At 44.6% G+C, this 23,931-nt stretch overlaps 1 long non-coding RNA gene across 1 annotated transcript; it reads left to right on the plus strand.

The window, feature by feature from the left end:
* The first annotated feature begins 843 nt into the window (after positions 1-843).
* LOC125943899 (uncharacterized) lies at positions 844-12,460 on the plus strand. Its single transcript, XR_007465977.1, has 3 exons — positions 844-982; positions 4,572-4,645; positions 12,206-12,460. It is a non-coding gene; the product is annotated as an uncharacterized LOC125943899 (long non-coding RNA).
* Positions 12,461-23,931: the final 11,471 nt, after the last annotated feature.

Raw genomic sequence — 23,931 nt, forward strand, 5'->3', positions numbered from 1 at the left:
AACCGCTGTAAAGAAAGAAGCCAATAAGCGCATGCCTGCAACACTGCAGCTAACAAATAACATCTAATCAGGCATGTGTTGCACTAAACTGCTCAACTTCTACAGAGCCAGGAGAATTCTTATATGAACTCTTCAGAGCCTTCTCACGCCATAGGGTGCAAAACAAGGTCGTCAGGGCACAGAAACTCTTATGAACAATTGCTGTGGATTCATATTCCTAACCGCCCATTTCTAGAGGAATATAAACGGTGCCCTGACAATGCAAGTGTCTAATTGATACTATTGAAATAATTGTTATTGACACGTGTACGTGCTTATCTTTCTCCTTTACCGCTTTTCACCGGCTAACAATTGTTAAACGTTATCGCACGGCGTATAGGACGCGCACGCATGTATAGGAAGTTTCTTTAATATTATCGATGGTTTTATCGGTTGTCTGTTGTCAGCGAATCTTGTGTAATCTAAATGCATGCCCGACGCGAACATGGAGTACTTTCTGGAAGGCGCACGGGCACCAGCGATCACGCTGGAACCTTAGACGAGTCTTGGATAAATGTAGACGCGCTGGAGCCGCAGGTCAGATTTTTACGACCGCCGGCTGTGCTCTCCGCTATCGTTCTTTGAGTGTAACCTGTTTTTATAGGCACATGTTCGTCCAATAATAGGTTACTTTTCTGATTCACAGCATTCTCTACTATGTTATTTCACCGTCACTAGCGCGTGACATTATCATGACGAATATTCCAGCCCTGGGACGTTGCTATTACTCTGCTATATCTGTACAGACGCTCTCAGTGGGCGTTTTGACAGATCGAATAAGTGCTCTAGAATAAGTGCTGCATAGCGCCAGCTGCGCGAGCAAGCGGATCACACGTGACATTCGCGTTGGAAATGGGATCGCGTCGCAGCAATCACGTAGATTACGGTGGCCCCACAAAGAGCTGCACGCAGATCAACGCCGTGTCGGGTGTGCTTTTCAACGGTGAGGTTTAATGTGTTAACATTCTTAAGGTACTTCACGAGTTTTCGGCGGCTAACTATCTATCTATCTAGTATGTTTATATGTATATTTGCTCGTATATAACCGTTTTCCTCGCTTACCTGGGTCACTGGGTAGACCATGGTAGAGTGAGCGGGTAGCGCTTCAGGCAGCTGTGTTGAGAGAACAGTGTTCCAAACCATGCGTCGGACCAACTTGAGTCGTAGGTAGGTGGCAATATGTTCATATGTGCCGCTTTTCAACGAACCTTTTCAGTGTCGTCATGGGTCACATTAGATGCGCAGCTAGGTATGTACCGCTGTCCAAAGAAACTTTTTGACGGCGACTTGGATGTGTACGTGCCATTCGATCTGTGCCGCTCAATTTGCGCTGCTCTCCAATTAGCTCTTTGATACCAGCTTGGGGTCACTTTACCGGAGTTCCCAACTGCCACGCGCGTAATATTCAAATCGTAGTTTTCACACGTAATATCCCCTCATTTTATTTCAATGAACCTTTCGCCAACATAGGTCACTGTGTATGCGCCACTGGGTGCGCAGAAAGCGAGGGAACACTTATCAGCGTTTGCGCGCAGTGATGCGCCATGCTTCTGGTCTCGGAGGCCACGTGCGTACTCATTGGCAGCGCCACTAGATGGCGCTGCATGTCCAGTTAGAAGCGCGAGAAAGGATTCCGTCTATCATACATTTTCTATGACGCCTTTCTCAGCCTTTGCACACACCGGCGTGCCATGCATTTTGGACGCCATGCTCATCACACTTCGCGGCGGCGCCGATATTTATTAGGGGAACGAGAAAGTGGATTGAAGCTGCAGTATTCGCCTCATATTTAACTCGTTTTGACGCGGGAATAGGTTGTGTTGCTATATTGATTCAAAGAAAAACCAATCATCGTCGGCAGTCGTTGTTAGATTGGCTCTAGCGGATTTTAATGCGCTGGCTTTCCCAGGGTACATCAAACACAATTCGGTGGCTATGTATTATGTTTCTATCGATTCATCTATGGGTGTATGTGTACCTAACCTTTTTCCCTGCTACCTTGGTCACTAGTTGTCCCTGGTCTAATGGGTAGAGCAGCGGGCTGCTGTGCTGAGGTAACAGGGTTCAAACCCGCTATCGGACCAAGTTGGGTCACTATGAGTAAATGGGTACATGTGTGCCACTGTTCAACAAACCTCTATATTGATAGAAATAAACCGCGCAACTTTTGTGCAGACATTCGGAAATGAAGACAAACACAAGCGCAGACTCACAACTGAATTGGTATTGAAAACACTGCGACATATGCGTGGAAGAATTGTCACAGTTAAACAACAAAAGGGTTAAAAACTCATGGATAGCAGCAGGAAAATATGTTTTGCACATTCCACACCATTGCAAATGCGCATGCAATCAACGCGTTCGCCACTCGTTCTAGATACTGTATTTCTTTTACAAGCGAAGCTTGTCTATGTCTAGCCTGAACGTCCGTGTCTGTTCGCAGAGACTATCACAATCACCAATAGCTCGAGCGTCGTCTTCTTCCAAACCTGGCACGTTGGCGCCCCTCGGCGGAAGTGTGCTAACGCGTTCGTGTCATTGTTCCCGCGTTCATCGTCGTCGTCGTCTTCCATAGCTGGCTGCGTTGCCGCTCATCATTCGAGCGTAGAATTTCACTTCTGTTCTGTCGTAATGGGGATGCCGCGTTTACGGGGGTATGAGCCATTCATTGTCTTACGCGACGGACAGATTTAATCTTTAAGCAATTTAATTTCGAAGAATCGCAAGCGGCAATGGCGGGCGTATGGTGCTAACCACGGGCGCTGAGCAAACTCGAGACATCGAACGCAAGCGTTGGTGGTTCGACAACAACTTGTCCCTCGTCAGCACTGATCCGCTCCATGTTTCACTGCCAACTTGTCTTCATTTTTGTCATCAGTATCCACACACTGCACATCTCGTTGATCACAAGGGCACATTCGAGTAAACGTGAAGTTGATGGCAAAAGGGATGGTTAAATATACAAAGGGCCAAGATTCGCTTATTATCCAATTTCATGGAGTGGAAGGGACGATGATTATCTCTGATAATGCGATTGATGGATGACTGATGCATGTCTCTTAATTATTGCCGTGTTCTCTGCGAACCTTGTACTGGGTGTAAAAAAGCGAGCGTCCCTGAACAACGAAGGTAAAGTAACAACGCATAGCGTACTTTACTTCACCAGTTTCGGACATACTTCTGCGTTACTTTTTTGTTTTTAATTCACTGCGAAACGGCAATATTTAATTGGTTCACTTAAGGTAGGCCACCGTGAATGACATAGCAGGATTGCTAGGTTGCTTCAGACGAGATTATTTTTCCGCAGTAATGCTAAGAATGCGCAAATTAAGCCCGAAGCTGCTCTTGTATAGCTTCACGCAATGCTGTAATTATTTGAGAGGCTAAAATCATTAGGTTGGTTTATCGCAACTAACAATGGCCGCTGCTTTCCGTCCATCTATCAACTCCGCACTGAAGGGCGAAAGGAAATTACAGTAACCGCCTGTCAAATCGGTGAACTGACATTTTGAGTCTAGAGACTACGGTCACCCATGATCCTCCGTAATACCCCATTTGAGCTTTTCTTTTGTAGCAGCCAGTCAAAACACAAGAGCCTACAATCATAATCACCTGCCTGGTCTCAGAAACACATATTGAAAGACCACCGCAGGCTGCCACGTAACCACTAGACGAGAGCTATGCAGTTATCGCAATATTCATGAAGCTGTTTAGGCGTTAAGTGTATGACGCGATAATGAGTGCTTCTAGCCATTTGATACCTCCTTAGTGCTATTCACGAAACCTCGTTCATGTTGCGTGGTGTCCCAGAGATCGCGGAGGGATGAAAACATCGTGACAAGTCGCTAAACCGCGCTATTCACTTGTGTCGCTGAAACCACTTGATTTTTTAAAACGAGGAAAACAGCTGTCTGTGATTTACTCGAAACAGCACGCGAAAATAAAATTGGTATGATTGTGGCGAACGGAGCATGCGGTGTTCACTCATTGCGCTCTGGACATGGTCTGATGTAACGACACTGCAAGGCTAAAACCTTCTTTCCGTTGTCGAAAAATCTAAACCAGCTTTCAGAGCCTTGATGCAACCATTTAAGAAATGGTCTTTAAAGATATGCACGCGTTCCGCGCACATGTAAACACGTAGGACGCATCAGACTGTGCGTCGCGCAATCAACACTATCCCTGGTTCAGTCAGTGCCCGCTATGCAGCGACTCTGCTCCATCTCGCGGCTAATAGGAGTTAGTGCGGCTACGGCATTGAAATCTCACTACATGGTGTTGCAACTCTGTCTGCTCGGGAGCCGTTCAAAAGAATAGCCAGCCGCGACTGCGCTCGAACACAGAAGCAACTGCTGCTGTTCTCGAGCGAGGCCATGAACCGCAAGGTTACGGCAAACAGCTAACTAACCGCTAGTACTTCAGAAGGGCTGCAGAACTGCGCTACCGATGAGGGTAGCGCAGTTTGTGAGATTTTTAGTTGCGAAAAACAATATTGTGCAGAGTGAGCCAGAGCCACTTTTCTTTTCTTGCAGTGACTGGATGTTCCCTACCATGAAGCTGAAAGCCATTCTGCTTGCCGCGGCCGTCGTCGGCCTATGGACGCCAGGTAGTCAAGCCCGGTGGGCGAATACAGTCTATTTTAGTAAATGGGATGCTACTGTTTGAAACATTATGTTGCTGCAGTTGTATAAGAAAAACGAGGAAAGGTAACGTAATTTTATGTAAGTACAAGCCAGTGTTGACATAAGCTAAGGAAGGCAATCTGGAATATGTGCGCATTTTACGTGCAGCCGGGAGCACACGTTACTTACGTGTATTTACGTATGCAACTACACATAATGCACAAACACTTCGCAGCATTGAGAAAAAGGCGCCGCAAGCTTAGCACCTCCTCCTTACAATTTCATTAAACTTATTTCAAATATTTACTCTCGGAGCCGAGGCATTACAGAAAGGAATAGGTGATATGTAAACAAAGAAAACACAATAGACGAAACACATTTTAGCACAGTAGTAAAGGTAAAATAAATTCTTTTTAAAGTGTTTTTTGAATTCGTTGAATCGAAGATCGAAACAATAGCAGCGGAAAGGTGGTTCCAACTAATGCTCATTGTCAAAATGAAAAAAAAAAAACTTGTGTTTCAATCTGGCATGCCAACCTCGAAATAGTGATCATTTCTGGCAGTTATGTAGAATGGCGGTCACAAAATAGAGTTGCTTAAAGTATGATTGTGATGACATATTTCGTAAAATGGATGAAGGTGCGAAATCGTATGGCGACGAGGGTTGTTAGGCGAATAGAAGGTTGCAATTAAAAAATTTGACACTTTTTGTGGGTGACAAGTTGCATAAAATAAAACATGTGACACTGTTTTCAATAGCTTCTGTACTGATAGTAAGTGAAGCATGTCGAAATTTGAACATTACCGATGTTCCACAAAACAAAAGTTTCAAGGTCGTGATATATCAAAGTGCGTCTTATATAACAAAGAGCGCGATTAGAATTACTTCCTATGTGGTCAACCTGAGCTTGCCAGGAAACGCTCTGTGAAATATACAGGGTGTCCCAACTATCATGCAACAAGATTACAAAAAAAAGAGCAATTGCCTTATTCGAAGAAAACCTAGTGCATGTTGTTCCAGTACGGCTGAGTAGCCGCCAGTAATTCTTTCGTTACTGAGATTTAATTAGGTAATTGCAATTCAATATCTAACTAGAGAAGTACTGTCCTAATTATTAAAGTGTCAATGAGAAAATTGTGGAGGAACATGAAAATGTCCCGATAAAGCTTTGTTGCTCAATACGTGCTACATGAGAGTGTCTTTCCGAGTATGAAAGAAGCCCGCGAATACATGCAAAGAACCTCAAGCCGCCAGTCGCGCAGCGAAATATTACTGGCGGATACTCTACTGGGCAGGAAACATCGTGCGGTACGTTTTCTTCGAGTAACGCAATTGTTCTTTTTTTAAAACTTGGTGCATGATAGTTAGGACACCCTGTATATGCCGAGATAACTGCGCAACTAATGTAACTAATGTAATAGCGCACAATTCAAACCATTGGCCCGAATTCTTATTATTTTGTACACGAGCGACACCGTCGAAGTGATCTATTATGGAATGGGCTTATCCGTGCACAATAACATGCGATTATCAGCGCATGCTAACACATTTATGTCGATACGAAGAATAGTGAAGATACGAACATCGTTTTACCTCAAAATTCTCAGACAGAGCGGCTCCAAGTGTAGGGCAAAGAGAAGTGGGGGAATTTTATAGTTCTCAAAAGAGCGGATATGTATAGGATATGAGAGGCAACCATTGAAATCAGTTTATTACTATTACATCGTATGGTAATGACAGCATATAAAATACGCAGACGAGGGTTTCAAAGTACAACACTGCAACGGCAGCCTCGATGAAGATTACAAATAAATATTACAAGGATTAGCAGCAGTGCGAACCAGTGGAACAAATATATCAAGTAAAAAAAGTCAGTAAGCATAAAGGAATAGAAAACATCAAAATGCACGAAAGCAAAAAAAAACGAACAAATTGAGCCATAAATACTGTATATAAAAACACAAATATAGCACAAATAAACAAGCACCAACATAAAAAAAATTCAACAAGTCATCTTTTAATGAAGTTTTGAATGGCAACGAAACCATCAACCATTGGCAACGAAAAGGGTTGCACAGGCACTGTTCGTTTCATGTGCTGAATGTCACCTTTGGAATGTGCCTGAAACCAGCGAACACTGCTTTATAAACTGTAAAGATGCATTTTGTTTAGTATGCTCCCCTTATAAATTGGCAGAAAGTATTTGATTGATATTCTTACGGTATTTGATATGTGGTTGCACCAAGTGATGAGGTTGTATTGAGATTTCTTTTACTGATTGGTCTGCCTATCTTCTGGAAGGCTCATATGGAAGGCCGAAATGCAGAAAGAATAGTTTTCCGAACGTAACGTTTCACTCGGGTATAATTATGCCACCGAAGGCTATTTAGGATCAATAATTGTGTCAGCAGTATTGCTGTGCACTTTTGATAACCTTATTCGCTAATTCTTGCTAGCATTTAGTTTCATCGAGTGCTGCTTTCTGTGATGTTATTTTCTTTGTGTGTACAGCTCACTTTCATGGTATAAAAGCGATATGATCTAAAGCAACCTGTAGACGTTTTCACGAGGGCGCTTCCGACGGTCTGGCGTGGAGAGTATGTGTCAGTGTTGCCTGTTCGGTCTGGACTGAGAGCTTGCCTTGCGCTTGCATTGCGGAGTGGTAGCTTTCCTTCGACGTTTCCGCTTATTTTTGTCACGAATGACTTACGCTCGTAAATAATGGCATATATAATCATCAAAAGGATACAGGCCAGCACTGTGCAGTTTATGGGTGCACAAACAACCAGCAGAAAATAACGATTTTGGGGACTAAGTGTGTCCGCAACACAGCACTCCGCAAGACCGCTGCCCCGATGTGGTATGTTCACGCTTCGCCGGTTTCCTGGATCACCTGAGGACTTGGCATTTCAGTCTAATGTGAACCAATGCACACATCATTAAAATAACATATTTTGGTAAACTCTTTTCGGCACATTTCCCAATAGGTTGCGAGAATTGTCAGCTCTTCGATGCAATATTTTCTCGTATGTAGTGGCAGAGGCTACATTTGTTATTCTTTCAAACACGACTTCATTCCAGTGCCTAATACGGGGGTCACGCGGCGCACTTTTGATCGTGATCGAGCCCAATATGGGTCGAATTTCTTGGTCGCGATTGGCTTCTTTGCTCAATCTGCGGAAGGGAGCCAATCACGGTCGAACATTCCGATCGGTCTCGATCGCTATCAAAAGTGGCCGTGTGACACCGGTATAAGACAAATTGGAGCACTCTGCGAGAGAACTCGTTGGTAAATACACTTCGCAACGATCTGGAAAAATCGTGTCCTATGGAAGGTGTATGCACACCCTGTGTCCACCAAAACATTGTCTCTGCGTTCACACGCACCCTGCACGGCCCTTCCCATAAGGGTAATTAACTTCAACAGTGGGGTGCTGCATCGAGCTCACCCATTTTTGAGCGTTGTCTATGGGCTTGGGCAGCAAGAGAATGCAAAAACTAACGTGTCAACCTCATCAGCGTGGCCTAGCGCCAGTGCTAGAGTTCGGGAACCGTAATGCGCTAACTGTGCGTGGCGTAGAAACACGCTAAATGAGACCGCTCAAGCAAGAACGTAAAAAACGGTATTCGAATGGGTACGCAGACAATAGAATCATGCTTGCAAGTAAATGAAAAAAATTTTTTTCGCCCAGTCGATCAAGTGAAATACTTACGTGCGTGCAGTGACCGCTTCGCTCACCACTAAGCGCTTTTCACTCACGGTCAGTAGTGGCTTACAGTCATATGCATATATATTTATTCGACAATTGTTAAGACTCGACATTACTTTATTATGAACATAGCACAGTGAGACGGTGTAAGGGAAAAAAGAGAAAGAGCAGAGATGGCCGTAACGCTGCAATATTATTGGCTTATTTCGCTTCAGAGATAGCGCACACGAACAATTCTTTCCGTACGCGATATCTTCAATACAAACTTCGCGCACGATATACGTTAAGGTTCACCGTGAGCGAAGCTTGTTCGAAATTCACACATGCGAAAGAAAAGCCATTCCAGGTAAACAAAATAAAAATAGGTAAACAAATATACCTTTATAACAAGTCCTGTTATTGGATTGACAGTATGTATAAATAAATAAATACTAAAAATAAAAATCTAGGACCTGGGCTGTATCAGTTGCGCTGGCATCTGTGATCGCTGTCGCGCGTCGGTTCGCTGCAGGTATACCGCGTTGCTCAATCGCGACGCTTATGCTTTGACATTTGGTTATAAGCACCCTGCAGCGCACCAGATCCAATAAATTTTGCATGATTGAGCTGTTCAGTTGCGTCGGAAGCGTATGGAGTAACCACCGCATATCTACCAACCACTGACACGCGTCGTCAGGCCGCCGGCGCCTGGCTCTAAGCATTGCCCGACAGCTGCGTAGGCGCCTGCTTTCGCTAAAAGAGGCAACCCTCAACCGCGAAACGTAATGGTGATCAGATTCAATCGACGATACGGTCACATGTGCCCAGCAATAACAATTAAATATACCGCTGATTAGCACGCCAGGTCTCGACGAAGCAGACGCGGCTGCCGCCGCTACCGACGACGAAACACCACATCCACTGGCTGGGCTTGCTTTTGCTATGGCACACTACACTGAGCGCTCACGAGAGCAAGTGAAATATGTAACGAGTCAAGCGGCACAGGACACGTGAAGCGGAAGAAAACAATCGAAATAATTCCCGGCGAACATCACACCGCGCACCGCGAAGTGCGGCCGGCCTGCTCTCGCAAGGCTCACAGTCCAAAATGGCGGCATAACATGTTCTGACGCTAGACGTCGCCCGTGTCGGCCAATGACGCTGCTCAAACGTCGGTTTGTGAAAAGGTCTATTAGCAGTCGGATAACCAAGTTTGTTCATTTTTAATGCGTAAAAATATTTCTTCTATTACTGAACCTAAAGAAAAAAAAGTTTTGCACGTTTCCTGACAAAGAAACCACGAATAATGTTTTCGTGCGAATCGCAGCACTGCTAAACACTTTGTTAGCTAGATTCTGCAAGGTTGCATGCAATGTATGAAGAGTCGTAGACTGCGCGCTTGGCGACAAACGTGCCCTGTAACTTGGTGGCGCGAAAGCTCGTGCCCTCCGCGTAAACAGAGAAATTCAGACCGCCGACTATGACAATGGGTGAAAGAGGTAAAGCCAAATCAACGCTTACCGCTTTACATGTTTTAGCTCCAAAACAGGGTCCTTTACGCCGTGATGTGTTTGCATTGAATGAGCGTATTTCTGTACCGTAGCCGCTGTGTTTACATACATTTTTACTCTATCACGACCAAATAATTGCTTTCTTCGCTTTTAGGTACTTCCGCTTCACTTTATCAAGCCAGTTATATTAGCTAGAATGCAATGCTTGGTACGAATTTCAATATAACTTCAGGGCTATCATGTAAGTACTTGCGCTATTCTGTGAATGTCTCACAGAACCCTCAGCCATTAAAATTCTGAATAAGAATAGCGATGAGGGCTAGTTAGTTGAAGTTGATGGTGTAAATTTCAGCAGCGCGAAGTACTTACGTGCGGAAAGAAAAGTAAAAAGGGACCTTTCCTTTCATCCCACCCAGCAGTGCTTCCGCTGCAGAAATTTACACCATGAACCCGAATTCTCAATTGTATCATTTGCAGCGCACCTTTCTTTTGTCATAATGGCGATTGCGCAGTGCACCACTAAGGACACGTGGAAAAATTGAATAGTGCGGCCCAAACATCCCTGTTGGACAAAGAAACCAGAACAACCCTGTTGGACAAGCGTGACCGCTTTCAGGAGTGAAACCAAATATGCACAACCGTCTCCGGCAGTGACTAGCAGATGACGATAGCTAGACGTTCAGCCGCTTCGGTCCCGTGCTTCGCCACTCCCATTACTTATGGTACGAATTCATTTAAACCGTCGTTGCAGTAAAGTAGGTGTTTGGTTATCACTTCTTGTAAAACCGCTTTGGACACTCGTGTCACATGCGTGATAGCTTATGATTTTGTTTAACACAACGGCATTGTCAAGACGCCAGCCCTGCTGCCTCCGCCAAAACTAAAAAAAAGCGTAAAGAAATAACACACCTGGTTGATACGAGTACATTCATTTGCAAGTTAGATGAAAAGATGATGCAGAATCAGCGCATATATTGGGACCTGTGTGAAGCGAAGGCCGTTCATGTTCTGCAACGCGTTTTCCAGTGTAACAATTATATTCCCTCCCGTCGAATCAACGAGACTCGGAAAGCTGCACTACTGGACCTATATGATCCAGGGTACCATGGATTTCACTGCGTCCGTTCACTCCTGGATCAACAATGTTTACAATTATACTATTTCTAGGACCAACCCCCCCCCCCCCCTTCTTCGGCAAGAAGCTGACCGAGCAGATGTGCCAAACACTAGAGAAACATGCAGAGAGGTCATCAATATTTTTTTCCAAATTCTATCCTAGAAGGCGTATGATTCTCAAGGCGGAGATATTTACGCATAATTTGTTGTCTGACTGTGTGATTCCGTAACATCAGACCCGGTCAATGGCGCATCAGTAGACGTGGTAAAAATGGGGCTATACAACAGTAGATTCGTCGTTAGAGCGCTGTCTTGTGTGAGACGTATTCGCGAAGGCAGCAGCATTGCGGAATATTATTGCCGAACCCTACATTAAATTCAGTTAACATATATATTACTGTTTCGACTTTGTCCGCTTTGGATGTTCTAACGGATGCAGTACAGAACTGCGATACGTGTTTTTGGTGCAGCGTTACGGATTCGTGAACTTCGTGCTTCTACTATTTTTTTTTCGAACTTACTAATTTTCCGAAATTCAGGCCCTATATTGAAATTCCGCTTCCAACAGTGACTAAAATTTCACTTCTCTGAAATGAAAATAGCCAAGGGGTTATCTCAGAAAAGCATTTCTGCATTTTACATGTATTTTAATAGGCGGCACTCGAAAGGCAGCATTTTTGGTCGGCTCTCTGGTTGCATCACCCTGAAGTTCAGAGCTAATTTGATTTTTCACATCATCCAATCATTCATCTCATGTGTTCCCCTTTTCGCATATCGTTTGTGGACTGCTGTTTATTCAGTTATGTAAATGTGAAAAAAAAACATCAGGTGAATGACAGGCCATATCCCAGATACTTAAACATTAACCAACGGACGGACAAAACACAAACATGCTTCCAGCAACACCTGAGATACCGCTAGAAATGCCCAGTCCTAAACAGGGAAAGAAAGTAACGCTAAGCAACATCGGCAAAGCATACATGTATTTTTTTTCTAAGCACGTCGCTACTTTTCGATTGACATACGCGTGTTCACTGTCCGTTGAACGAACGCAGGAACTTTAGTGACTCTCCCTCATTGTAAATTGCCGAAAAGTCCAACATTTCAGAGGCGTTAACAGCTAATGAGTGCAAGGAAACGAGCAGTCACAATAAAACTGACTCACGATTTGAGTATATACCGAATGAGCTTTTTTTTTCGATTTTCTTTATTTACGCGTATTTGCAGCAAATACAGCCGGGTCGGTGGAATCGATGAAGGAGCCGCAAGCGAGAGGAAGTTCAGAAGAAGCTGACACCTCCGGTGGACTGCCGCCTCAGAGCATTGACGGAAGAATTGCTGAAATTTGTATTCACGAGATATGCGGGTAGTCATCAGTTGGGACCCCACAATGCTGGTCCAGGAAGTGTGGCGCTCTTGGCACTTTCCGTGACAGCATTCGATAAATGAGAAAAATAAACCTTTTATTGGAAACATCCAGTATACACTAAATAGCTGATGAATACGCCATATGAATTGGAATAATTTAGGCTCTAAAGGTGTTCAGCGCAACGACGATGCCTGTCGTATTCGCATAGTTTACAGCTTAAAAAAATTGCAGCAGAACTCATCTAACGACGACTCTCGACGATAGTGTGCTAGGATCGAATCAATGTAGTGAAACAACGTGTAGTCACAGTCGAAACTGATTATGTATGAGGCGTGTAGTGCAGCGGGACAATTATTTCACGCTTCCCTAAGAACACTCGGGGCCAAGTAGCGCCGCCGCCGCGAAGCCCACGCGTGGACTCCGAAATGCATTGCGCGCCGGTGCGTCAGAAACGCGTCATGCGGCAAGCGGTCTCCTCTTGCGCTTCTTTCTGAACTCGTGCCCCATCTAGTGGCACGGCCGGGAATTACGCGTGTGGCCTCTTAGGCGACTAGTTGAGATGCCGAAACGCTGTGAGCGCCGAGAATCGTTCCCTCGCCTGCCGCACACTCATGGAACACACTCGGTGACTCAAGTTGCCGAGGGGTTATTTGAAGAGCGGCACATACCGTATTTTCTCGCATATAACCCGCACCAAAAATTGAGAAAAATTGCTTAGAAAGTGGGCGTGCGGGTTATCTGCGAATATTCGCGATGCGAGGGGGTGGGGGTCGGCTTTACGGCAACGCGCGGCCTGCCATGCAGAGTCTGCATTGTTCGCATGCCTATCGACATCGCCGTTTGTTAAGCCAATAAGAGGTCAACGCAGGCTATAGCCAGATCCACATCCATAGTATGGTTAGACGCTTTTCGCACGGTTTTACAAGGAGTCAGGTGCCGTTTCTTGTACGCCCAGTTTGCACAGTTGGCCAGCCTTGTTTAGGCATCATGATTGTGTCTCGGCGGCAGTCTTTCATAGTGCTTCAAAAAATGTGCTATAAGGAACAGCTTAGACGGTTCCGAAGATGATTACGTCTTTGAGAGCGGCGATGAAACCTCGGATGGCAGCAGTGAATCGAACAGCACTGACAACGTTGCGGCGGTCGTTTTGAAATAAGTGTTTTGAAAACGAAATGTGACTGCACCTAGTTGTAACTTCCTAGTCCTAATTTTATTGGATAAGCGTGCGGGTTATATGCGAGGTTATGTTTTGTCTTTTTCGTGGAGTTCAAATTTAGGGGTGCGGGTTATATGCAAGGGCGGGTAATACGCGCGAAAATACGGTACCCAGTGCATTCATGGCGCAGCTCGCTAAAGCGCTGGCGTGAATAGCAGTCACTGAAAAGTGGCACATACCCAGAGCATTTGTGGCGCAGCCTAGTAATGCGTAGGGATGCAGTCCGTGAGGAAGCCTTATGACGTTGATTTGATTACGCTCAGCATCGGAGAAATTTATGGTATTTTTTCAGTATTGTAGAGTGCCACATTCCCAGTGGCACTTATCTAGTTAACCAAGTTCGCTTCAAACACGTTCAATGAAGAGCAGCACATACCAAATGGTGTATACCACGTGAACCAAGCTGAAATCAAAGAGGTTCACTGAAAACCGGCGGAGTCCGAGTGGCACATACTCATCGCTTTAAGTCGGTGTCAAAGAGCTTCTTGGAACAGTGATACCTAACAAGCACTGCATTTACAGTGACCCATGTCGGCGTGAAAGAGATTCGATGAACAGTGTCACGTATGTGCACATTGCCACATACTCCGTGATCCAAGCTGGTTCCATGGTTGGTTTCCAACTCTGTTCCCTCAGCAGAACAGCCCGATATGCTACCTTGTTGACCACGGACTACTCAGTGAACCAGGTAGGCGGGAAAACGGCGACATACACACGTACATACATAACATACATAACATACATACATACATATATAAGTAGTCGCTGGTGCGGGCGGAAGTAACCTAAAGATGCTAACGCAGTAATTATTAAAATATCTAAAGGAAATAGCTGAGAAATATTGCCAACAAGATTAACATTAAAATCGCAGGGATTCCCGATTGCGATGCTATATGCATGTGGGAGTAATCCAGCACTTAAGCCCCGAAAGTAGGCAGTACCAGAGTTTTTAGGTTCGGCAAGCACGGTAAGCATTGCAACTTTCGCAAATCTCACTGCTGTCGAAAACTTGTTTTTACGCACAAAAGCGCTTATTTGGCTACCCTCCACGTTTCTTGCAGACGTTTGCATGTAACATAGGATGTCTTGAAATATCGAAACCTTTCTGTAGCATGTAGCTACTCTGTGTAATTTACAGGTATACCATAGGGAAGAAGCAATCACAGTCCATCTGATAAAACATGGAGCGGATATTGCACTCGAAAGGCTTGGGACCATTTTATTATTTGCAATGCCTCACGACTTTACATTAAATTTTAGGCAAATGCCTGTTTTGTTCCTTGCTTTAAAAACAACCCTGTTGATTATATGAGCATGAATTGAGTGTTAACGAAACGTTTAGTACTGTTTTTATAATGCCTATAGAGGCCTGTTTCTGGCATTAGGACCTATAAATGTCCTATTTTAGACATCGGCTTGTGCAAAACAACATTTAGCCTAAAGCTTCGCTTTCGAGTGCAGATTCAGGTTATCATGTTACATGCCGGCATTGGCTGTTCTGAACTCTATCGGGTTCAACCGCAACACGCCGGTCCAGTCCACGTTATTGTTATCGGTGTGGCTATCTGCTATGTGCTTCTCAGCCATGCCCAGAAGCACACATACAAGAGTGTGTTGATTCGTTAGTGGACGCTTGGCTCAGCGTGCTACACACTTCATATGGAGACAGTGTTCTGGCAACCGTGTGGTTGAATTGAAAATCCTGTCCTGAAATAATCCATACAGGAGTATTGTAACAACAGCGTGTCATCTGAGTCGGAAGAACTGCCTACAGCCAATGTATGAACATTAGGAAGAATCAGTGAAGAGCTTGGCGACTCCTGCATTTGGGCTTCCGTTAATAAGACGAAATCGTAAAAGGGTTCTTCGCCACTCGCTTTGTAGCTGGGAAGCTTGATGCAGACGAGAAGACAAGGCATTTCATAGTGTGCTCGAAGCCTTTGGAGAGAACAATAGCCTATTATTAACACTAGCTTTAGAACAATAGAACAATAGCTTTATTTGTAAACCACTACCTGAAAGGTGTGTACCGTACAGGAGTCGAATACCTTAAGGTTCTGTTGCTCTACACAGACGCCACAGCATACGTGCACAAGGCTGCTCATTTGCTGAAGACCTTGTACCCGAATCTGGCGCATGTAACATGTCTAGCACATGCGCTTGACCACGTTTGTGAAGAACTGAGGAAGCACTTCAAGGACTTTAACGAGCTTATTGCTTCAGACAAAACTGTTCCTGAAGGCGCTATTTCGCGTGCGCTCGAACAAAGAGGAGTTACCAGACGCACCACTTCGGCCACAGCCCACAATCACACGTTGCAAAATTGGGCTAGAACCTGTTCAGTATCAAAATAATAAAACTTTATCATTTTCTGTTAAAGCAGCGATGAACGCCTTTTCAGGAGACGAGAGTGCTGCAGTCATGAATGCTCACTCTACCCTCTCCGAGTATAACCTCAGAGGAGATAAGGCATATTTGCGATATCTTCATGTTCCTCGCAAACACTACACATAAACGAAGAAGTTCGGGCGACACTTTAAGTAGGAACATTGATGCACAGCAATGAATCAGCGTCATTCCTAAGGTACCAGTAGCCTAACAGCTACACTGTAAAAATAAATTAGCTCATATGGGCTCTTTAGCTGCTGACATCCCCTTTTACCTCCCAAACACAAAATCTGTGCTTGGGAGGTAAAAACAACCGACATCTTCGTTCGTGGTCAAGTGGTATGAAGTTTACCTGAACAGGGGCGCTATAACGTAAAATGATCCCAAAATGTTTTGATTCCAATTTCTGCAATCAGCCTCCACTATTGGTCAAAACATTTTCGGGCCACTCCCAACTTCGCCTGTCTGTCACGCGACGTCACGAAAACCGCGATAGCTCCCCATCTGATATCACGTGTACACACTGATTATACATGATTAAACCGCACAAAAGAAAAATAATCATTCCTGATTCAACACCGTTTAATCATTAGCCCTCTGCTATTGGTCCACTGTTTTCTGGCTACGCCCACTTCGCCTGTCTGTCACGGGACGTCACAAAACCGCGAAAACTCACTACGTCAAAGTGACATGTACAGGGGTGAGCACTGTTCGGGTGAACACCTCATTAGTATTCACGAGCCTATAGCACTTGATGTTTAGCACAAAATAAAGAAAACTATTATTTATTTTATTGGCATCATCATTACGTGTCGTATTCGGCACATTTCCCCCCGGAAGTTGAAGGTATGTTGAAGTTTTACCAACTTGAGGTGTTCACCCTAACAGTGCTCACCACTCTACGCGAAAAAAAAATGCATTAGTATGCCGAACAAAACTGAAACATTTTCTGAATAGCCACAGATTGCCCCGTTCCGAAAGGAATAGAAGATGGCTGCCCGCCGATCGCTCAGACCCTCGCTACTCGCACCTGCCTGTGAGCATGTACTTATTTCTGCATGATAAACCTTTTTGCGTGGCAGTAAAACGTTATCAAGCCGCCCTTTAGGCACGCATACGACATCGCTGTGCCAACTCTTCCTTGCTGAGGATACGTTTTAGCGGCATTCTTAACCTTCCGTTGCACGCCTCCGTGATTTTAGACCGGCCACCGCAAGCTAAGTAAGGCGAAGCGGACGAATCGGAGAAGCCATCCTCTTCATGCGGTTATCTATTTTCACTGTGCTGGCTCGGCCCCATCGAACCCTCTCCACTAGAGCTTGCTCCTCGCCTCTTTTCAGCCAATTGGATAAGAAAAAACGCTGAGTGTAGACAATGTTATTGGTTTTGAAAGCGAACAAAGGGGACCTCCTATAAACGAGGAGAGTGTTTGATTGGGTTGTTCACACAACGCTGCGGGTCACCGCCCGATGCTTGCATCGGTGGTTACGTAAATTCGACGACGAGGCGCGACTCGCCCGGCAGCACCTGGGAAGCCAGCAGGCAACCTTGGACCAAGCCGAACGAGCCGCTAGAGCCAGTGGGGCCCTGGAATAGGGTCTTCACCCGCAAAAACCTCAGTCTGCTATTTCAATAAAATGTTTAATCCTCCTCCTCGACGTCAGGAGTTTGGAATCAAAACAGTTTGGAATCATTTTACATTATAGCGCCCCAGTTGCAGTATCTATGTTGCCGTCAATGCCAGAGAGAGGATAGTTTTCCTCGTTTACCTTACGACACGTTATTCACTTCCCTCTGATTGTGGGCGTGGCGAAAAGACGGCGGTGCGCTTATCTTTTCCTTCTACGCGAACATCGTCGCATCTTGCACCGTGTAGGGATGGGCAGCCTTTTGGCGAAAACGCCACTAACAGGGATCACTGTTGCGTCTGCACAGCTTGCATGCGAGATCGCGCATTTCAGAGTAGTCTGCATTTAGGTGGTGTACGAGACACATTACGTGAACAGCAAATCAGACTACACATTTGCCTAAATAGAAAACATTTACTACTAACTGTTTCAATTGAGGACTATTTACTGAGCACAAATGCAAGTTATAAGTGCCATAACATTAGTTGCTAAAATTAATGTACAAATATGTTTGCATTCTACATATTCTAGTGTGACGTAGAATATAGTAGGCTTATTTGGTTTATTATATGGAGCTTCAATGAACTTCTCCCCACATTTTCTTTATATATTGCATCTATGCGTAGATAATCACCAGTCACGGTAAGCAGGTATTTTATGCTGCATCGTTGTAATATGAATTTATTAGTAGCTTCTTTGCAAGCTTGAGAACGCTTGTTTATGGCTCGCTGGTGGTGGCCTTAAACTTGGCAACCGAATCGGCTCATTTGCGTAATGGGAACATGTAGCGCCACCGACATCGACGCGATCGCCCTAGGAAAGAAGACGAGGTCTGGCGATGCAACGAGCGGCGCGGGAGCTTAGTTGACTGGGAACCGAGGAAATAAAAGTTCAGTTCAGTTTGAGCTCTCGTGCTGGATCAACGTCTCGTTGGCTCTCTCTCATGAGCTCTACAAAGATGTGCCTTAAAGCTTGAAAATTATGAAATATGAGGTGCCTTTAAATTTAGAAAGTGTGCCTTTAAAAGTTGACATTTTGCCCTGGCATGCATAATTCTAAACATTTTGCATGCTAGTGCATCTACTGTAATATTTAAAAGTACCAACATATGATTCTCGAAAACCGCTTGCTGTAATTGTACCGTCTGTATTCTGGAGGTCACCTATCTGCGCCACTCGAAGCGAGCAGGTGCCCTTTGTGGTATTTCGTGGGCTAGTCAAGTGTCACAATTGCACAAATGTAAAATATATATTTGTTACTATAAACAATTTATTGTGTATTTCAATCATTTTATTTATTACCACATATAAGATGTAGTCATGTTGTTCTCGAATATTTAATTCTTAATTCGCTGGCTCACGCTTTTGCTTCAATGCCGCAGCATTTGTGGCTGGCTTTTCTTAGTGATAGATTCTACACGCCGCGTTGTACAGCGATGCTGTTAGCCTGTAGTTGGTCGGAATTGTTTCACAGAAATCAAAGGCCAGCTGTAGGGTTTCAGTTTATGCATAACAGAATGATATTTTCTCGTATATTCAAATTACAATCCCAAGCTATCACGTCCTCAAGTTGTCTGCAAGTCGCACTTTACGATTTTATTGCGCATTTTACTTTGACAAATACAATTACTTCAATAATGCTCTTGCGCTAGGCGGAGGGCATTCACGAATGACGATGTATGCTGAACTTCCACACACGTGAGTGCGCATGTGAGGAACGTGCGCACACGCCTTTCATGCGTGGGTGCTCTGCACGGTGCATCTGTCGCACAGCGTGTGCTCCGACCGGAATCGACATTATGGCAAACACTGTGCCAAAACGGCACTGCCACCCTATATACCCGTTGCATCTGCCGCACATCGGCAGCATGTGCTGCGTCTGTAATCGACATTATTGCGAACGCTGTCCAAGAACGGTACCCCCACCTAGCGACCGCAGGCACTCGGCAGACCTCAAACGGCAGCTGGAAAAGCGTATTGTCTTTCAGTTTACGCGTAACGTATTTATGTTTTTTTTGTATATTGGAATAACAATACGAAGCTAGCACGTATGCAGCTTGTGTGTAAGTCGTAATTTACGCATTTTTCTGACGCAGTCTACTTTTCAACATTCATTTAGTTAAATAAGGCGCTTGCGCCTGGTGGAGGGCCTGGAGAATGAGGATGTTGTATGCTGCACTTCCACACACTTGTGTGCGCGCGTGTCGTACGCCGCTTGTGGTGGTGGTGCTTGTGTAATGTTCTCTAAATTCGGTTGTGGTTGTCTAAGAGGTCTAATGTCGGCATCAGGTTCGCTGTACAGGGTCGACCACATCAAAGATGAACACCTCATTAGCATTCAAGGCATCATAGAAGCTGATGTTCAGTACATGATTCGAAAAACCATTATTGTGTTTATCGACACCATGATTACACAGCGTATAACGAACATTTCGCTCGTGAAGTAGAATAAACACTGTAGTTTTACCATGTTGAATACTAATGAGGTGTTCACCTTAGATGTGGTCGATCCTGTACAGTGGTGAGCACTGTTAGGGTGAACACCTCATTGGTATTCAAATTGGTATAACTTCAACATACCTTCTACTTCAGGGGGGAATGTGCCGAATACGACGCCTAATGATGATGCCGATGAAACAAATAATAGTTTTCTCTATTTTGCGCTAAACATTAACTGCTATAGGCTCGTGAAAACTAATGAGGTGTTCTTGATTGGCCTCGTATTTTTCCAATGCCAACCCCAGAGTGCGTCATGAAAACAGTAAAAAGCGAGATTTCCTTGAGCGCAATTGAATGACGCTTGTCAGAACTACAACGGGGCACGGACAATTAAACCCAATATTTCCGCTTCTTTTTTGAACTCGTTTCATCACATACCATACTTCTCTGCTTGCGTGCGCACTGAAACACATGTGTGCAGCTGTGCATGAAGAGGAACATATGGCGGCACAGCGTTGTCGCATTCTACAATGATAGGCGCACAAAATTGCGCAGGAACTTCGTTGAAATAGACGAATAAAATACCAAGCAACAGGAAGCACTTACTCTGCCAACTACTTTGTTCATTGAGAACGAGGTTGAAATCAACGTGTGCTGTTCTGCCTAGTATGTAATATTGTCCGCTCTTTCTTATATGTCAAAGTGCTATGACAAAAAAATTGCATGAAATGTTGATCTGTGCAAACATACGTCGAATCATATAAAATTGTCAGCGTTGTAAAACCTCTAATATCCTCACGTTGATCTTGGCCAAAATATAATGGGCCTAATTGAAACTACCGAAAATGGCGTCTCTCACTTAAGGCTTTCATTCAAGTTTCAAAGCTCGCGATAAACTGCTTACTTGAACTTGCGTCATGTCTTTTCTGAAAGCGCCTAGTTCCTGGTTTGCGTGTAACTAGGGTTGCAGTGGGTCGTGGTGTATCCTGTCACGCCTTCGTGTTCATTACATCTTTCCTCTGCATATTCGTCAAGAACGGGTAGAGCACTTGGCAAAAGTGTACATCAGGCATATGCATTTATATAACATATTGTAACCAGCGTAAGGAAATAGTTATTCAAGACTTGAAGAACGGAACCGAATAGCAATATGGCCGTTGCGCAGTGGGCCTTCTACTATTTTCCCCCTTAACATCTACAAATCTCTTTTCACACTTGTACGCAACATATCTCTACTCGCAGACAAAGCCCACAGGGTGAGTCAACTGGCTTCCTGTCATGGCGTATATACTTTCGCGCGAGTTGTGTACTAGGAGAGCATCTACCACTGGTCGTGTTGGCGCACGAGAGTGCAGTTCACTTTTCTAATCCAGTCAAGGACACCATACGGTCCTTCGTAGCTTGTGAGTAGCTTTTGAAACAAATCACGCCTCCACGTGGGAGCCAAAATTCAAACTAGATCACAAGAAGAAAAACAGCAGACCAATGTCGCAGGTCCTAGTGTGCATTGGAGTTTACCTCTTACGCCAAAGTATGTAGTCGCGCTAGCCAACGAACCTCTTCCTCAAGACGTAGACTATAAGCGACCGTTAGGTTGTCATTGTGATAAAAAGGAAGGACCGCGTCTTGCGTATACCGGGGCGGGCGACCATAAAGATGGTAGAAAAGGCTTTAGCCGGTGGTCTGGTGTATTGCGGTATCCTATGCCTAAGTGGTAAAATGTAGAGCGTGAATCCAATTCTGCCGATCGGATACAAACCACATAGAAATCATATTAGTGATCGTTCGACTACTGTGCTAAATGAGGCCGGTTCGCTTGTGGATGATAGGACGCTGAGTGCCTGCAGTGCCTGCAAGCTCTTCAACGATATCCGTAGTGGACTGGCGTCCCCGGTCGCTTATATTAAGACAAGGCACTCCGTGCCGCATAATAAAGAAATAAAGTAGGTGCAGTGACCTTTCGGTTGCAGTGGTCGAGGGTATGGTAGCTGTTTTACTGTAGCTCCTGAAGTAGTCAGCGCGGACGATTATGCAGTGGTTATCATTGCAGGACTCAGGAATGTAATAAAGCCTTATAGATTCATTCGCAACTTTCTGAAAGCACGAGCTGGGAGACGGAACAAGGCTCAAACACACGAAGTGGGTAGTCCTTGAACGTTTTCAATAGAAATATTTTACAGGAAAATGCATAACAGAATGTACCTCATAACACGACCGCGGGACCCAATTTCTTATGGGATATAGTCAGGCACGAAGGCATCGATGCCAATTTTGTGGAGCTGCTAAGGGAGATATATTGCGACAACCGAGCACAAGTTGTATCGGAAGGCCCGAAATGGAATGAAGTGGTGGAAGCTCACCAATTACTGAAGCAAGGTTGTCGTGTGTCTCCATTGTTGCTCACGCTTCATGTTAAGGGCAAAGAAAAATGACGGGAAAACAGTGATTTAGGGTTTGATTTATCCTATATTCGAAATGGGCAAATGGTGCAAGAGAAGGTCCCCGAACTGACTTATACGGATGACATATTACTACTAGCGGACAATAGAAGTGATTTACAGAAACTTGCGATTATGTCTAGCAACGCAGCGACAAATATCGCCCTTACGTTTACCACACAGAGATCAGGAATTATGGCCTTTGATGAAGTGACGAGTAATTATTTGGTGTCAATTCAACAGCAAGTCATATCCGTAGTAAAGCAATATAAATACCTCGGTGTTTACATAAACAAAGGGAAGACGTACTCAAGCACCCACAAAGATAATATTTAATAAAAAAAAGGGTCGAGCAGAATGCAGCAGTACTGAAACAGAGCAATATGAGGTGGTGCGTGGAATCTGGAAAACTGTATTGGTGCCAGCGCTAAATTGCGCAAATGCCATTATGTGCCTAAAATCAATATATCGTCGGTGTTGGAAGTTCACCAACGATAGTAGGCCGGTTGGCTTTGGGAGCTCACGGTAAAGACACAAATGAGGCAGTGCAAGCTCCCATGTGCTGGGCCTCTTTTGAAGTCAGAGAAACGCAGAGCAAAATTAGTTTTGAAGAAAGACTCAGCAACATGAATAAAAATAAATGGCGGCTAAAGTGCACAACATCTATACCTGAAAAGCTTGGACATAGAAAGGAGGAAGAGGTTAAGCAATTTCGCAGCAAAGTACAGGGTAATTGAAATAAAGAACCAGGAGACATCAAAAAGAAAGTGATAGAAATAGAGACAGGGAATTGGATGCATAGCACGGAAACAAAAAAAATGGGATGGGGATTGACATAAATGGTAAGAAACAAATAAGGGAAAATCTGTACGATAACACAAAGGGAAGTACCCTGCTCTTTGAGGCTCGAGCTCGTTGCCTAAGAACAAAAAACACACCGGAGCAAATGCAACGAGATGAAGCATGTGTATGCTACAGCAAACACTCGGAGACCACTCAGCGCATCCGAATGGAATGCGAAGGAAGAGACCCGTGAAACTCAGTCAGGCACGGAGGTGACGTATATCTTCCAGAGACGCTTGGATTTAAAGCGGCACGAAGCATCAACTGGTCAGCAGTCGAGATAAGCAGTATACGTTTGGAGTGTTGGTGCAAAATAAACAAGGACGATATTTATACGGGCGGATTTGTTACAGTCATAGGTAGCGGTACAAGATAGGCAGATAAGTTTTGAGCAAGAGAAAGAGGATTAAGGAGATGTATACAGAAATGCTAGACTGGAAACATGTATAGCATACCTATTAACGGAAGCAGGCAAGGGGATGGTTGGTCACCGCTCCGTTTCAAAGGGGATACCAACAATCATCATCATCATCATCATTCAACGATGGTAGTGCGTGCAGCTGGCCACGTACAACTCAACCGAATAACATTTCGTCTAAACTTGACGACTTCATTTGTGGTGTCCCCCAAGGA

The sequence above is a fragment of the Dermacentor silvarum genome, chromosome 3 (genome assembly GCF_013339745.2).
Source record: "Dermacentor silvarum isolate Dsil-2018 chromosome 3, BIME_Dsil_1.4, whole genome shotgun sequence".
Lineage (NCBI taxonomy): Eukaryota > Metazoa > Arthropoda > Arachnida > Ixodida > Ixodidae > Dermacentor > Dermacentor silvarum.